Source organism: Spea bombifrons, chromosome 4 (genome assembly GCF_027358695.1).
Source record: "Spea bombifrons isolate aSpeBom1 chromosome 4, aSpeBom1.2.pri, whole genome shotgun sequence".
NCBI lineage: Eukaryota > Metazoa > Chordata > Amphibia > Anura > Pelobatidae > Spea > Spea bombifrons.
The window spans coordinates 22124625-22138168 of record NC_071090.1 but is presented as its reverse complement, the minus strand read 5'-3'; positions in this window follow the sequence as shown (position 1 = coordinate 22138168).

Below are 13544 nucleotides of genomic sequence, written 5' to 3'. Positions count from 1 at the left end.
AGGGAGGCAGAGTGGCATATAGGGGGTTAAAAGAAAAACCAGGGAGTCAGAGTGGTATGTAGGCGTGTATAAGGCATATCTGGGGGGCAGAGTGGCAAATAGGGGGTCAAGAGGCATATCAGGGAGGCTGAGTGGCATATAGGGGTGTATAGGGCATATCTGGGGGTAGAGTGGCATATAAAGGGGTATAAAGCATTTCTGGGGGGGGCAGGTTGGCAAATAGAAGGACATAAAAACTAAAAATGCATTTTTCTCAATCATAGCTTTTATTAAATAGGAAAAAATAGTTTACATGAGAATTAATATTTACTAGTAAAACTTTTTTTCCCTCTAGGGTAGTCTTATATTCAGGCTTTTTCTTTTTTTCCTAAATGAATATTCAAATGTTGGGGATCGTCTTATAATTGAGCAAATGCGGGGTATATATATATAGATATATAGATATAGATATATACACACATACACCGCATTGACCCGATTATGGGTCGTAGTAAAACAGTATTTTATCTAACAAACTATTATTATAAGGAACACATGTATTTTAACACATTTTGGGATCTATTATGCAGTTAGGCAGCATATGTTATATACAAACAGAAACGTGAAAAACCAATAACCATTTTAAGGTCCCCCTTTTAATCATGGTGCATCTTACTTATATATTTAGCCCCCCTAGATAAGCCACTCTGCCCCCCCCCGACTTACCAGTGCATCTCCAGGCTTTCCTCCGTACTCCCTGGTGTCTACTGGAGGCAGCTGGGGGACGTCTGTTCCATGCGTGCAGACAACCTCCTCTACTGCTGGCCGGCACTTCCGCCGGGTCTTCTATGGTGGAGCACCGGAAGGTTATAACACTGGCTGCCAGAGAGAGGGATCCAGTTCCCCTGCACCTGCCCAGCGCCTGGAACTGCATGTCCTGGGCTTTGGGAGATAGGAATTGTGAATCCCTGCGCTAAACCCTGATTATAGGAAAAACTTGCGGCCTGTAGTCGGGCCAATACAGTATATTAAATATTATAGTGAATTAACTAAAAAATAGAAAAATGTTGGGTGCCATTAATATCCGGTCTTTAGATGACTCTCTGTGGGGTCCTAAACGGTGTGATTACAAAACATTGAAGTCTTGTTGTGTTAGACTTTAACCTCCTATTATGCTCATTTAAAAACAAAACAAGCTAAAGTGCAGCCAGGGCAAAACCCACCAGGGTTTTGTGGACCCACATAAATTTCCACTGCACCCATAATAAAGAAAAAAAAAAACTTATTATGATCATCTTTTATTTATATAGCGCCAAATTGCACCCACTCTGCACCTCCATAAATTGCACCTGCACCCATGTTGCGCCTAAAGGACTTCTTTCATTAATGTAATATTCTAAATATGTGCAGGAATATTTCTCTGTTAAACACATTACACAAACATACATATTCCACGGCTGCGGCTGCTGCTGCTGCTGCTGCTTTATGGTGATGTGTTCAGTTACTTTGTTACATGTGAATAGCTGAGCGGATGAGTTTTGCAGCAGCTCGGATGTTATTAGAGTTTCAAGGATTTAAAGTAACGTGTAAGTCTAATGTAAATTCAACAAACATTAACACCCTGGTCATTTTATATGAATTTTCAAAAGATTTTTTTTTTTTTTTTAAAGAAATCCACTAGAGTATTTACATCCATAAAGCAGTTAAGCAGAAGAGTCCTCTTTGTCACCTCACAGTGAATAGTGACATCACTGCCACTGTGAAGCAGGAGAACGTTCACCTGTTTACTCAGTGTAGTTGGGCGCCCGGCACTTGTAAGCAGCTATTCATAGCAGACTTGAAGTGTTGTTACCAACAACATCAGAGATTCTTGAGAATTAAAAGAGGAACCTTTTAAAAGGAAAGCTATGGGGGAGTGTTGTCTCCTCCTTGGACTAAGGTGGATTGGAAAGAGATGCTGCCCCAGAAAACTGCGGAAGCTTTTCAAACGAGTGAAAACATCTTCCGCTAACACCGCAAAAAGGAGTAAGGATCAGAACAAGGAGCACTTGGCCAGTAGAGTCCCTGTCCTCAAAGAGAAGAAAGAGAGTAGCAATACTCAGGAAGAAAGAGGGAGAGAGAGGAAGAGGACCAAACGTACTCCGAATGAGAGAGAGGAGAGCAGCCTGTGTCTCAGGGCAAATAAGACAACAAAACGCCCAAGAACCAGCACAGGCAGCTCGGAACATGAGAAAAAGCGGTGTAGATACAGCGAGAAAAGCAGACAGAGTCTGAGGCAGCAGGAGAAAGAAAGAGCAGGGGAACATCTGGAGGAGCGCAGAAGGGGAAAGGTTCCCATGAAAAGACGCAGGAGTATGGAGGAAAGCAGTCTTACTGCGAAAAGATTTCGGAGCCTTCTCTCCATGACGCTCTCCGGCTTCACCTTCCATTCGGTGCTGGGAGAAGGATCGTTTGGAAAGGTCATGTTGGCTTCTGTACCTAGAAGAAATTCCATGGTAGCGGTCAAAGCCATCCGCAAGAAAGCCATAAACCCCCAAGACTTACTTAAAGAGAGGAGGATGCTGGAGATGGCTCGAGACAGCCCATTCCTGTGTCACGGATATGCAGCCTTCCAAACTGAGACCTGGGGATTATTTGTAATGGAATATATGTCTGGTGGAAGCCTCCAGTCATATATGAATAGGGTGGGCTGCCTCACCGAGACCACAGCTGCATTTTATTCAGCTGAAATCATCTGTGGCATCCAGTTCCTCCACGCTCGGGGCGTTATACATCGAGACCTGAAGCCGGAAAACATCTTGCTTGACGGAGGGGGCCATGCGAAGATCTGCGATTTCGGTCTTGTTGCAGAAGGTATTTTTGGAACAGCAGAAACAGACGGAGAATGTGGAACATTCCTGTACATGGCCCCGGAAATCCATAACAACCAAACATACGGTGTTGCTGTGGACTGGTGGTCCTTTGGGGTGATGCTATTCCAGATGCTTAACGGGGCTTTACCATTCCATATAATCTATTCCATTCTACATGAAAGACCCCGGTATATCGAACGGCTCTCTGAAGAAGCTGGTGACATCTTGAAGCATCTTTTGAGGAAAGATCCTCAGTATCGCCTCGGGATCGCAGGATGTATCAGGCGGCATCCATTCTTCCAGAACATTGAGTGGGAGGATATAGAGAGCCGCCGTTCAACTCCCCCGTACCAGCCATCAACACCAAATCTCCGCTTGCAGACACTCCAGGAGATTCCATTAGATTTGGACACCACAGAGGACTCTTCATCTTACATGTCCTCTTCATGTGACATGTCCTCTGCATCTTGCACGTCCTCCTCATCAGGCAGCCAGAGTCTTTCTGGCTTTTCCTTTGTCACTCCAGACTGGATGGCCTGAAGGATGGATGGAGCCCTGGCCAAGTGTATTAAGATCGGTTGTTTCCAAGTAACATCATAAAATCATAATAAATTTGAGAAACACCTACATTTTTGTTATTGTTTCCTTCGTGTTCTATAACTACAGGTACCATTGTTTACATAGCTATAACCTCACAATAGAGCTTCTGCGTTTAAGACATCATACAGAGTTTGTGTATTGTAATTTATGGAGACAGGAATGTCCCAAATAAAACCGAATTTTAAGCAACCCACTTTATATGGCCCCAATGTAACTTAATTCATGTGATATCTGTGGTGACATAACAAGTATTGTTGTCAATGATTTGGACCTATATGTATACATTTGACTATGGATGTGTTAATGCTATTACCCTCACAGATGTGCCAGCCTGTAACAATGCACTATTAACACCATCACATCATAACCTCTTGCCTTTGCACATTAAACCAATAACTCGCAATCGCCAAGCCGAATTAACATGGCTCGTCATTAGCAGCTATCCTTAATCTCTACCCATATGTAGTGTATAAAACAGGCATATTAAGGGGCAAGGCTTTGGCAAGAGTTTTGATTCAGTGGCCTATTGATAGTGATCTATGTACATGGGGAAAAATTTCAAAGAAAGATTATACTTTTAATTTCAATTTAATTGTAATTGGATTTGAAGGAGGGACTGACCCTTTACTACCATTCAAAAGTTTGGGGCCACTCATGCTGTTTTCATGGAAAGCAAGGACATTTCTGTCTGTAACATAATTGCAAAATGCTTTCTAATGATCAATTAGACTTTAAAACGGAAACTTCGATCAGCAAACACAACGTGCCATTGGAACACAGTAGTGATGGGAGTGATAAAGGGCCTCTGTATGCCTATAAAGATATTCCATTGTAACAATCAGCCGTTTCCAGCTACAATAGTCAGTTACACCAGCTTGATTTTGTTACTTTGTGCATAAGTTTAAATGAATCCTAAAATTCTATCAAATGCATTAAAAGGCAATTACATGGAAAACACTGGGAATGTCCATCCCTAAAGTGCTTGATCATGTTCACAAATATATTATTGGCTAAGGGGTATATTTTCCTTTTAAACACAGTTTAAACTGAAATTTGAATTACGAAAATGATTAAATGTCTGTATTCTTAACCTAAGAAAGGTTTATTCAACACTGAAAAAGATGGCTAATATTTTGGGCAAATCACATACCCGGTTACTTCTGTATCTTCTAATAAAATAATTTCTCGGTGTATCTGGATCCCAGCTCCACAGCAACCCTTCGACATCCTGCTACCTTCTGGAGGTATCCCATGCTGTTGGAATGTATAAGGATATTAGAAATTATTTTTTGTAGTACAGCAATGAATGACTTGGCTTAATTGTCTACATATAAAAAGGAAACCTGTCCTTTATTGGTTGATGCCAGAGGAGCCCATTGCTCAGGGAGGCAGAGTGGCATATAGGGGGTTAAAAGAAAAACCAGGGAGTCAGAGTGGTATGTAGGCGTGTATAAGGCATATCTGGGGGGCAGAGTGGCAAATAGGGGGTCAAGAGGCATATCAGGGAGGCTGAGTGGCCTATAGGGGTGTATAGGGCATATCTGGGGGTAGAGTGGCATATAAAGGGGTATAAAGCATTTCTGGGGGGGGCAGGTTGGCAAATAGAAGGACATAAAAACTAAAAATGCATTTTTCTCAATCATAGCTTTTATTAAATAGGAAAAAATAGTTTACATGAGAATTAATATTTACTAGTAAAACTTTTTTTCCCTCTAGGGTAGTCTTATATTCAGGCTTTTTCTTTTTTTCCTAAATGAATATTCAAATGTTGGGGATCGTCTTATAATTGAGCAAATGCGGGGTATATATATATAGATATATAGATATAGATATATACACACATACACCGCATTGGCCCGATTATGGGTCGTAGTAAAACAGTATTTTATCTAACAAACTATTATTATAAGGAACACATGTATTTTAACACATTTTGGGATCTATTATGCAGTTAGGCAGCATATGTTATATACAAACAGAAACGTGGAAAACCAATAACCATTTTAAGGTCCCCCTTTTAATCATAGTGCATCTTACTTATATATTTAGCCCCCCTAGATAAGCCACTCTGCCCCCCCCCCGACTTACCAGTGCATCTCCAGGCTTTCCTCCGTACTCCCTGGTGTCTACTGGAGGCAGCTGGGGGACGTCTGTTCCATGCGTGCAGACAACCTCCTCTACTGCTGGCCGGCACTTCCGCCGGGTCTTCTATGGTGGAGCACCGGAAGGTTATAACACTGGCTGCCAGAGAGAGGGATCCAGTTCCCCTGCACCTGCCCAGCGCCTGGAACTGCATGTCCTGGGCTTTGGGAGATAGGAATTGTGAATCCCTGCGCTAAACCCTGATTATAGGAAAAACTTGCGGCCTGTAGTCGGGCCAATACAGTATATTAAATATTATAGTGAATTAACTAAAAAATAGAAAAATGTTGGGTGCCATTAATATCCGGTCTTTAGATGACTCTCTGTGGGGTCCTAAACGGTGTGATTACAAAACATTGAAGTCTTGTTGTGTTAGACTTTAACCTCCTATTATGCTCATTTAAAAACAAAACAAGCTAAAGTGCAGCCAGGGCAAAACCCACCAGGGTTTTGTGGACCCACATAAATTTCCACTGCACCCATAATAAAGAAAAAAAAAACTTATTATGATCATCTTTTATTTATATAGCGCCAAACTGCACCCACTCTGCACCTCCATAAATTGCACCTGCACCCATGTTGCGCCTAAAGGACTTCTTTCATTAATGTAATATTCTAAATATGTGCAGGAATATTTCTCTGTTAAACACATTACACAAACATACATATTCCACGGCTGCGGCTGCTGCTGCTGCTGCTGCTTTATGGTGATGTGTTCAGTTACTTTGTTACATGTGAATAGCTGAGCGGATGAGTTTTGCAGCAGCTCGGATGTTATTAGAGTTTCAAGGATTTAAAGTAACGTGTAAGTCTAATGTAAATTCAACAAACATTAACACCCTGGTCATTTTATATGAATTTTCAAAAGATTTTTTTTTTATTTTTTTTTAAAGAAATCCACTAGAGTATTTACATCCATAAAGCAGTTAAGCAGAAGAGTCCTCTTTGTCACCTCACAGTGAATAGTGACATCACTGCCACTGTGAAGCAGGAGAACGTTCACCTGTTTACTCAGTGTAGTTGGGCGCCCGGCACTTGTAAGCAGCTATTCATAGCAGACTTGAAGTGTTGTTACCAACAACATCAGAGATTCTTGAGAATTAAAAGAGGAACCTTTTAAAAGGAAAGCTATGGGGGAGTGTTGTCTCCTCCTTGGACTAAGGTGGATTGGAAAGAGATGCTGCCCCAGAAAACTGCGGAAGCTTTTCAAACGAGTGAAAACATCTTCCGCTAACACCGCAAAAAGGAGTAAGGATCAGAACAAGGAGCACTTGGCCAGTAGAGTCCCTGTCCTCAAAGAGAAGAAAGAGAGTAGCAATACTCAGGAAGAAAGAGGGAGAGAGAGGAAGAGGACCAAACGTACTCCGAATGAGAGAGAGGAGAGCAGCCTGTGTCTCAGGGCAAATAAGACAACAAAACGCCCAAGAACCAGCACAGGCAGCTCGGAACATGAGAAAAAGCGGTGTAGATACAGCGAGAAAAGCAGACAGAGTCTGAGGCAGCAGGAGAAAGAAAGAGCAGGGGAACATCTGGAGGAGCGCAGAAGGGGAAAGGTTCCCATGAAAAGACGCAGGAGTATGGAGGAAAGCAGTCTTACTGCGAAAAGATTTCGGAGCCTTCTCCCCATGACGCTCTCCGGCTTCACCTTCCATTCGGTGCTGGGAGAAGGATCGTTTGGAAAGGTCATGTTGGCTTCTGTACCTAGAAGAAATTCCATGGTAGCGGTCAAAGCCATCCGCAAGAAAGCCATAAACCCCCAAGACTTACTTAAAGAGAGGAGGATGCTGGAGATGGCTCGAGACAGCCCATTCCTGTGTCACGGATATGCAGCCTTCCAAACTGAGACCTGCGGATTATTTGTAATGGAATATATGTCTGGTGGAAGCCTCCAGTCATATATGAATAGGGTGGGCTGCCTCACCGAGACCACAGCTGCATTTTATTCAGCTGAAATCATCTGTGGCATCCAGTTCCTCCACGCTCGGGGCGTTATACATCGAGACCTGAAGCCGGAAAACATCTTGCTTGACGGAGGGGGCCATGCGAAGATCTGCGATTTCGGTCTTGTTGCAGAAGGTATTTTTGGAACAGCAGAAACAGACGGAGAATGTGGAACATTCCTGTACATGGCCCCGGAAATCCATAACAACCAAACATACGGTGTTGCTGTGGACTGGTGGTCCTTTGGGGTGATGCTATTCCAGATGCTTAACGGGGCTTTACCATTCCATATAATCTATTCCATTCTACATGAAAGACCCCGGTATATCGAACGGCTCTCTGAAGAAGCTGGTGACATCTTGAAGCATCTTTTGAGGAAAGATCCTCAGTATCGCCTCGGGATCGCAGGATGTATCAGGCGGCATCCATTCTTCCAGAACATTGAGTGGGAGGATATAGAGAGCCGCCGTTCAACTCCCCCGTACCAGCCATCAACACCAAATCTCCGCTTGCAGACACTCCAGGAGATTCCATTAGATTTGGACACCACAGAGGACTCTTCATCTTACATGTCCTCTTCATGTGACATGTCCTCTGCATCTTGCACGTCCTCCTCATCAGGCAGCCAGAGTCTTTCTGGCTTTTCCTTTGTCACTCCAGACTGGATGGCCTGAAGGATGGATGGAGCCCTGGCCAAGTGTATTAAGATCGGTTGTTTCCAAGTAACATCATAAAATCATAATAAATTTGAGAAACACCTACATTTTTGTTATTGTTTCCTTCGTGTTCTATAACTACAGGTACCATTGTTTACATAGCTATAACCTCACAATAGAGCTTCTGCGTTTAAGACATCATACAGAGTTTGTGTATTGTAATTTATGGAGACAGGAATGTCCCAAATAAAACCGAATTTTAAGCAACCCACTTTATATGGCCCCAATGTAACTTAATTCATGTGATATCTGTGGTGACATAACAAGTATTGTTGTCAATGATTTGGACCTATATGTATACATTTGACTATGGATGTGTTAATGCTATTACCCTCACAGATGTGCCAGCCTGTAACAATGCACTATTAACACCATCACATCATAACCTCTTGCCTTTGCACATTAAACCAATAACTCGCAATCGCCAAGCCGAATTAACATGGCTCGTCATTAGCAGCTATCCTTAATCTCTACCCATATGTAGTGTATAAAACAGGCATATTAAGGGGCAAGGCTTTGGCAAGAGTTTTGATTCAGTGGCCTATTGATAGTGATCTATGTACATGGGGAAAAATTTCAAAGAAAGATTATACTTTTAATTTCAATTTAATTGTAATTGGATTTGAAGGAGGGACTGACCCTTTACTACCATTCAAAAGTTTGGGGCCACTCATGCTGTTTTCATGGAAAGCAAGGACATTTCTGTCTGTAACATAATTGCAAAAGGCTTTCTAATGATCAATTAGACTTTAAAACGGAAACTTCGATCAGCAAACACAACGTGCCATTGGAACACAGTAGTGATGGGAGTGATAAAGGGCCTCTGTATGCCTATAAAGATATTCCATTGTAACAATCAGCCGTTTCCAGCTACAATAGTCAGTTACACCAGCTTGATTTTGTTACTTTGTGCATAAGTTTAAATGAATCCTAAAATTCTATCAAATGCATTAAAAGGCAATTACATGGAAAACACTGGGAATGTCCATCCCTAAAGTGATTGATCATGTTCACAAATATATTATTGGCTAAGGGGTATATTTTCCTTTTAAACACAGTTTAAACTGAAATTTGAATTACGAAAATGATTAAATGTCTGTATTCTTAACCTAAGAAAGGTTTATTCAACACTGAAAAAGAGGGCTAATATTTTGGGCAAACCACATACCCGGTTACTTCTGTATCTTCTAATAAAATAATTTCTCGGTGTATCTGGATCCCAGCTCCACAGCAACCCTTCGACATCCTGCTACCTTCTGGAGGTATCCCATGCTGTTGGAATGTATAAGGATATTAGAAATTATTTTTTGTAGTACAGCAATGAATGACTTGGCTTAATTGTCTACATATAAAAAGGAAACCTGTCCTTTATTGGTTGATGCCAGAGGAGCCCATTGCTCAGGGAGGCAGAGTGGCATATAGGGGGTTAAAAGAAAAACCAGGGAGTCAGAGTGGTATGTAGGCGTGTATAAGGCATATCTGGGGGGCAGAGCGGCAAATAGGGGGTCAAGAGGCATATCAGGGAGGCTGAGTGGCATATAGGGGTGTATAGGGCATATCTGGGGGTAGAGTGGCATATAAAGGGGTATAAAGCATTTCTGGGGGGGGGCAGGTTGGCAAATAGAAGGACATAAAAACTAAAAATGCATTTTTCTCAATCATAGCTTTTATTAAATAGGAAAAAATAGTTTACATGAGAATTAATATTTACTAGTAAAACTTTTTTTCCCTCTAGGGTAGTCTTATATTCAGGCTTTTTCTTTTTTTCCTAAATGAATATTCAAATGTTGGGGATCGTCTTATAATTGAGCAAATGCGGGGTATATATATAGATATATAGATATAGATATATACACACATACACCGCATTGGCCCGATTATGGGTCGTAGTAAAACAGTATTTTATCTAACAAACTATTATTATAAGGAACACATGTATTTTAACACATTTTGAGATCTATTATGCAGTTAGGCAGCATATGTTATATACAAACAGAAACGTGGAAAACCAATAACCATTTTAAGGTCCCCCTTTTAATCATAGTGCATCTTACTTATATATTTAGCCCCCCTAGATAAGCCACTCTGCCCCCCCCCGACATACCAGTGCATCTCCAGGCTTTCCTCCGTACTCCCTGGTGTCTACTGGAGGCAGCTGGGGGACGTCTGTTCCATGCGTGCAGACAACCTCCTCTACTGCTGGCCGGCACTTCCGCCGGGTCTTCTATGGTGGAGCACCGGAAGGTTATAACACTGGCTGCCAGAGAGAGGGATCCAGTTCCCCTGCACCTGCCCAGCGCCTGGAACTGCATGTCCTGGGCTTTGGGAGATAGGAATTGTGAATCCCTGCGCTAAACCCTGATTATAGGAAAAACTTGCGGCCTGTAGTCGGGCCAATACAGTATATTAAATATTATAGTGAATTAACTAAAAAATAGAAAAATGTTGGGTGCCATTAATATCCGGTCTTTAGATGACTCTCTGTGGGGTCCTAAACGGTGTGATTACAAAACATTGAAGTCTTGTTGTGTTAGACTTTAACCTCCTATTATGCTCATTTAAAAACAAAACAAGCTAAAGTGCAGCCAGGGCAAAACCCACCAGGGTTTTGTGGACCCACATAAATTTCCACTGCACCCATAATAAAGAAAAAAAAAACTTATTATGATCATCTTTTATTTATATAGCGCCAAACTGCACCCACTCTGCACCTCCATAAATTGCACCTGCACCCATGTTGCGCCTAAAGGACTTCTTTCATTAATGTAATATTCTAAATATGTGCAGGAATATTTCTCTGTTAAACACATTACACAAACATACATATTCCACGGCTGCGGCTGCTGCTGCTGCTGCTGCTTTATGGTGATGTGTTCAGTTACTTTGTTACATGTGAATAGCTGAGCGGATGAGTTTTGCAGCAGCTCGGATGTTATTAGAGTTTCAAGGATTTAAAGTAACGTGTAAGTCTAATGTAAATTCAACAAACATTAACACCCTGGTCATTTTATATGAATTTTCAAAAGATTTTTTTTTTATTTTTTTTTAAAGAAATCCACTAGAGTATTTACATCCATAAAGCAGTTAAGCAGAAGAGTCCTCTTTGTCACCTCACAGTGAATAGTGACATCACTGCCACTGTGAAGCAGGAGAACGTTCACCTGTTTACTCAGTGTAGTTGGGCGCCCGGCACTTGTAAGCAGCTATTCATAGCAGACTTGAAGTGTTGTTACCAACAACATCAGAGATTCTTGAGAATTAAAAGAGGAACCTTTTAAAAGGAAAGCTATGGGGGAGTGTTGTCTCCTCCTTGGACTAAGGTGGATTGGAAAGAGATGCTGCCCCAGAAAACTGCGGAAGCTTTTCAAACGAGTGAAAACATCTTCCGCTAACACCGCAAAAAGGAGTAAGGATCAGAACAAGGAGCACTTGGCCAGTAGAGTCCCTGTCCTCAAAGAGAAGAAAGAGAGTAGCAATACTCAGGAAGAAAGAGGGAGAGAGAGGAAGAGGACCAAACGTACTCCGAATGAGAGAGAGGAGAGCAGCCTGTGTCTCAGGGCAAATAAGACAACAAAACGCCCAAGAACCAGCACAGGCAGCTCGGAACATGAGAAAAAGCGGTGTAGATACAGCGAGAAAAGCAGACAGAGTCTGAGGCAGCAGGAGAAAGAAAGAGCAGGGGAACATCTGGAGGAGCGCAGAAGGGGAAAGGTTCCCATGAAAAGACGCAGGAGTATGGAGGAAAGCAGTCTTACTGCGAAAAGATTTCGGAGCCTTCTCCCCATGACGCTCTCCGGCTTCACCTTCCATTCGGTGCTGGGAGAAGGATCGTTTGGAAAGGTCATGTTGGCTTCTGTACCTAGAAGAAATTCCATGGTAGCGGTCAAAGCCATCCGCAAGAAAGCCATAAACCCCCAAGACTTACTTAAAGAGAGGAGGATGCTGGAGATGGCTCGAGACAGCCCATTCCTGTGTCACGGATATGCAGCCTTCCAAACTGAGACCTGCGGATTATTTGTAATGGAATATATGTCTGGTGGAAGCCTCCAGTCATATATGAATAGGGTGGGCTGCCTCACCGAGACCACAGCTGCATTTTATTCAGCTGAAATCATCTGTGGCATCCAGTTCCTCCACGCTCGGGGCGTTATACATCGAGACCTGAAGCCGGAAAACATCTTGCTTGACGGAGGGGGCCATGCGAAGATCTGCGATTTCGGTCTTGTTGCAGAAGGTATTTTTGGAACAGCAGAAACAGACGGAGAATGTGGAACATTCCTGTACATGGCCCCGGAAATCCATAACAACCAAACATACGGTGTTGCTGTGGACTGGTGGTCCTTTGGGGTGATGCTATTCCAGATGCTTAACGGGGCTTTACCATTCCATATAATCTATTCCATTCTACATGAAAGACCCCGGTATATCGAACGGCTCTCTGAAGAAGCTGGTGACATCTTGAAGCATCTTTTGAGGAAAGATCCTCAGTATCGCCTCGGGATCGCAGGATGTATCAGGCGGCATCCATTCTTCCAGAACATTGAGTGGGAGGATATAGAGAGCCGCCGTTCAACTCCCCCGTACCAGCCATCAACACCAAATCTCCGCTTGCAGACACTCCAGGAGATTCCATTAGATTTGGACACCACAGAGGACTCTTCATCTTACATGTCCTCTTCATGTGACATGTCCTCTGCATCTTGCACGTCCTCCTCATCAGGCAGCCAGAGTCTTTCTGGCTTTTCCTTTGTCACTCCAGACTGGATGGCCTGAAGGATGGATGGAGCCCTGGCCAAGTGTATTAAGATCGGTTGTTTCCAAGTAACATCATAAAATCATAATAAATTTGAGAAACACCTACATTTTTGTTATTGTTTCCTTCGTGTTCTATAACTACAGGTACCATTGTTTACATAGCTATAACCTCACAATAGAGCTTCTGCGTTTAAGACATCATACAGAGTTTGTGTATTGTAATTTATGGAGACAGGAATGTCCCAAATAAAACCGAATTTTAAGCAACCCACTTTATATGGCCCCAATGTAACTTAATTCATGTGATATCTGTGGTGACATAACAAGTATTGTTGTCAATGATTTGGACCTATATGTATACATTTGACTATGGATGTGTTAATGCTATTACCCTCACAGATGTGCCAGCCTGTAACAATGCACTATTAACACCATCACATCATAACCTCTTGCCTTTGCACATTAAACCAATAACTCGCAATCGCCAAGCCGAATTAACATGGCTCGTCATTAGCAGCTATCCTTAATCTCTACCCATATGTAGTGTATAAAACAGGCA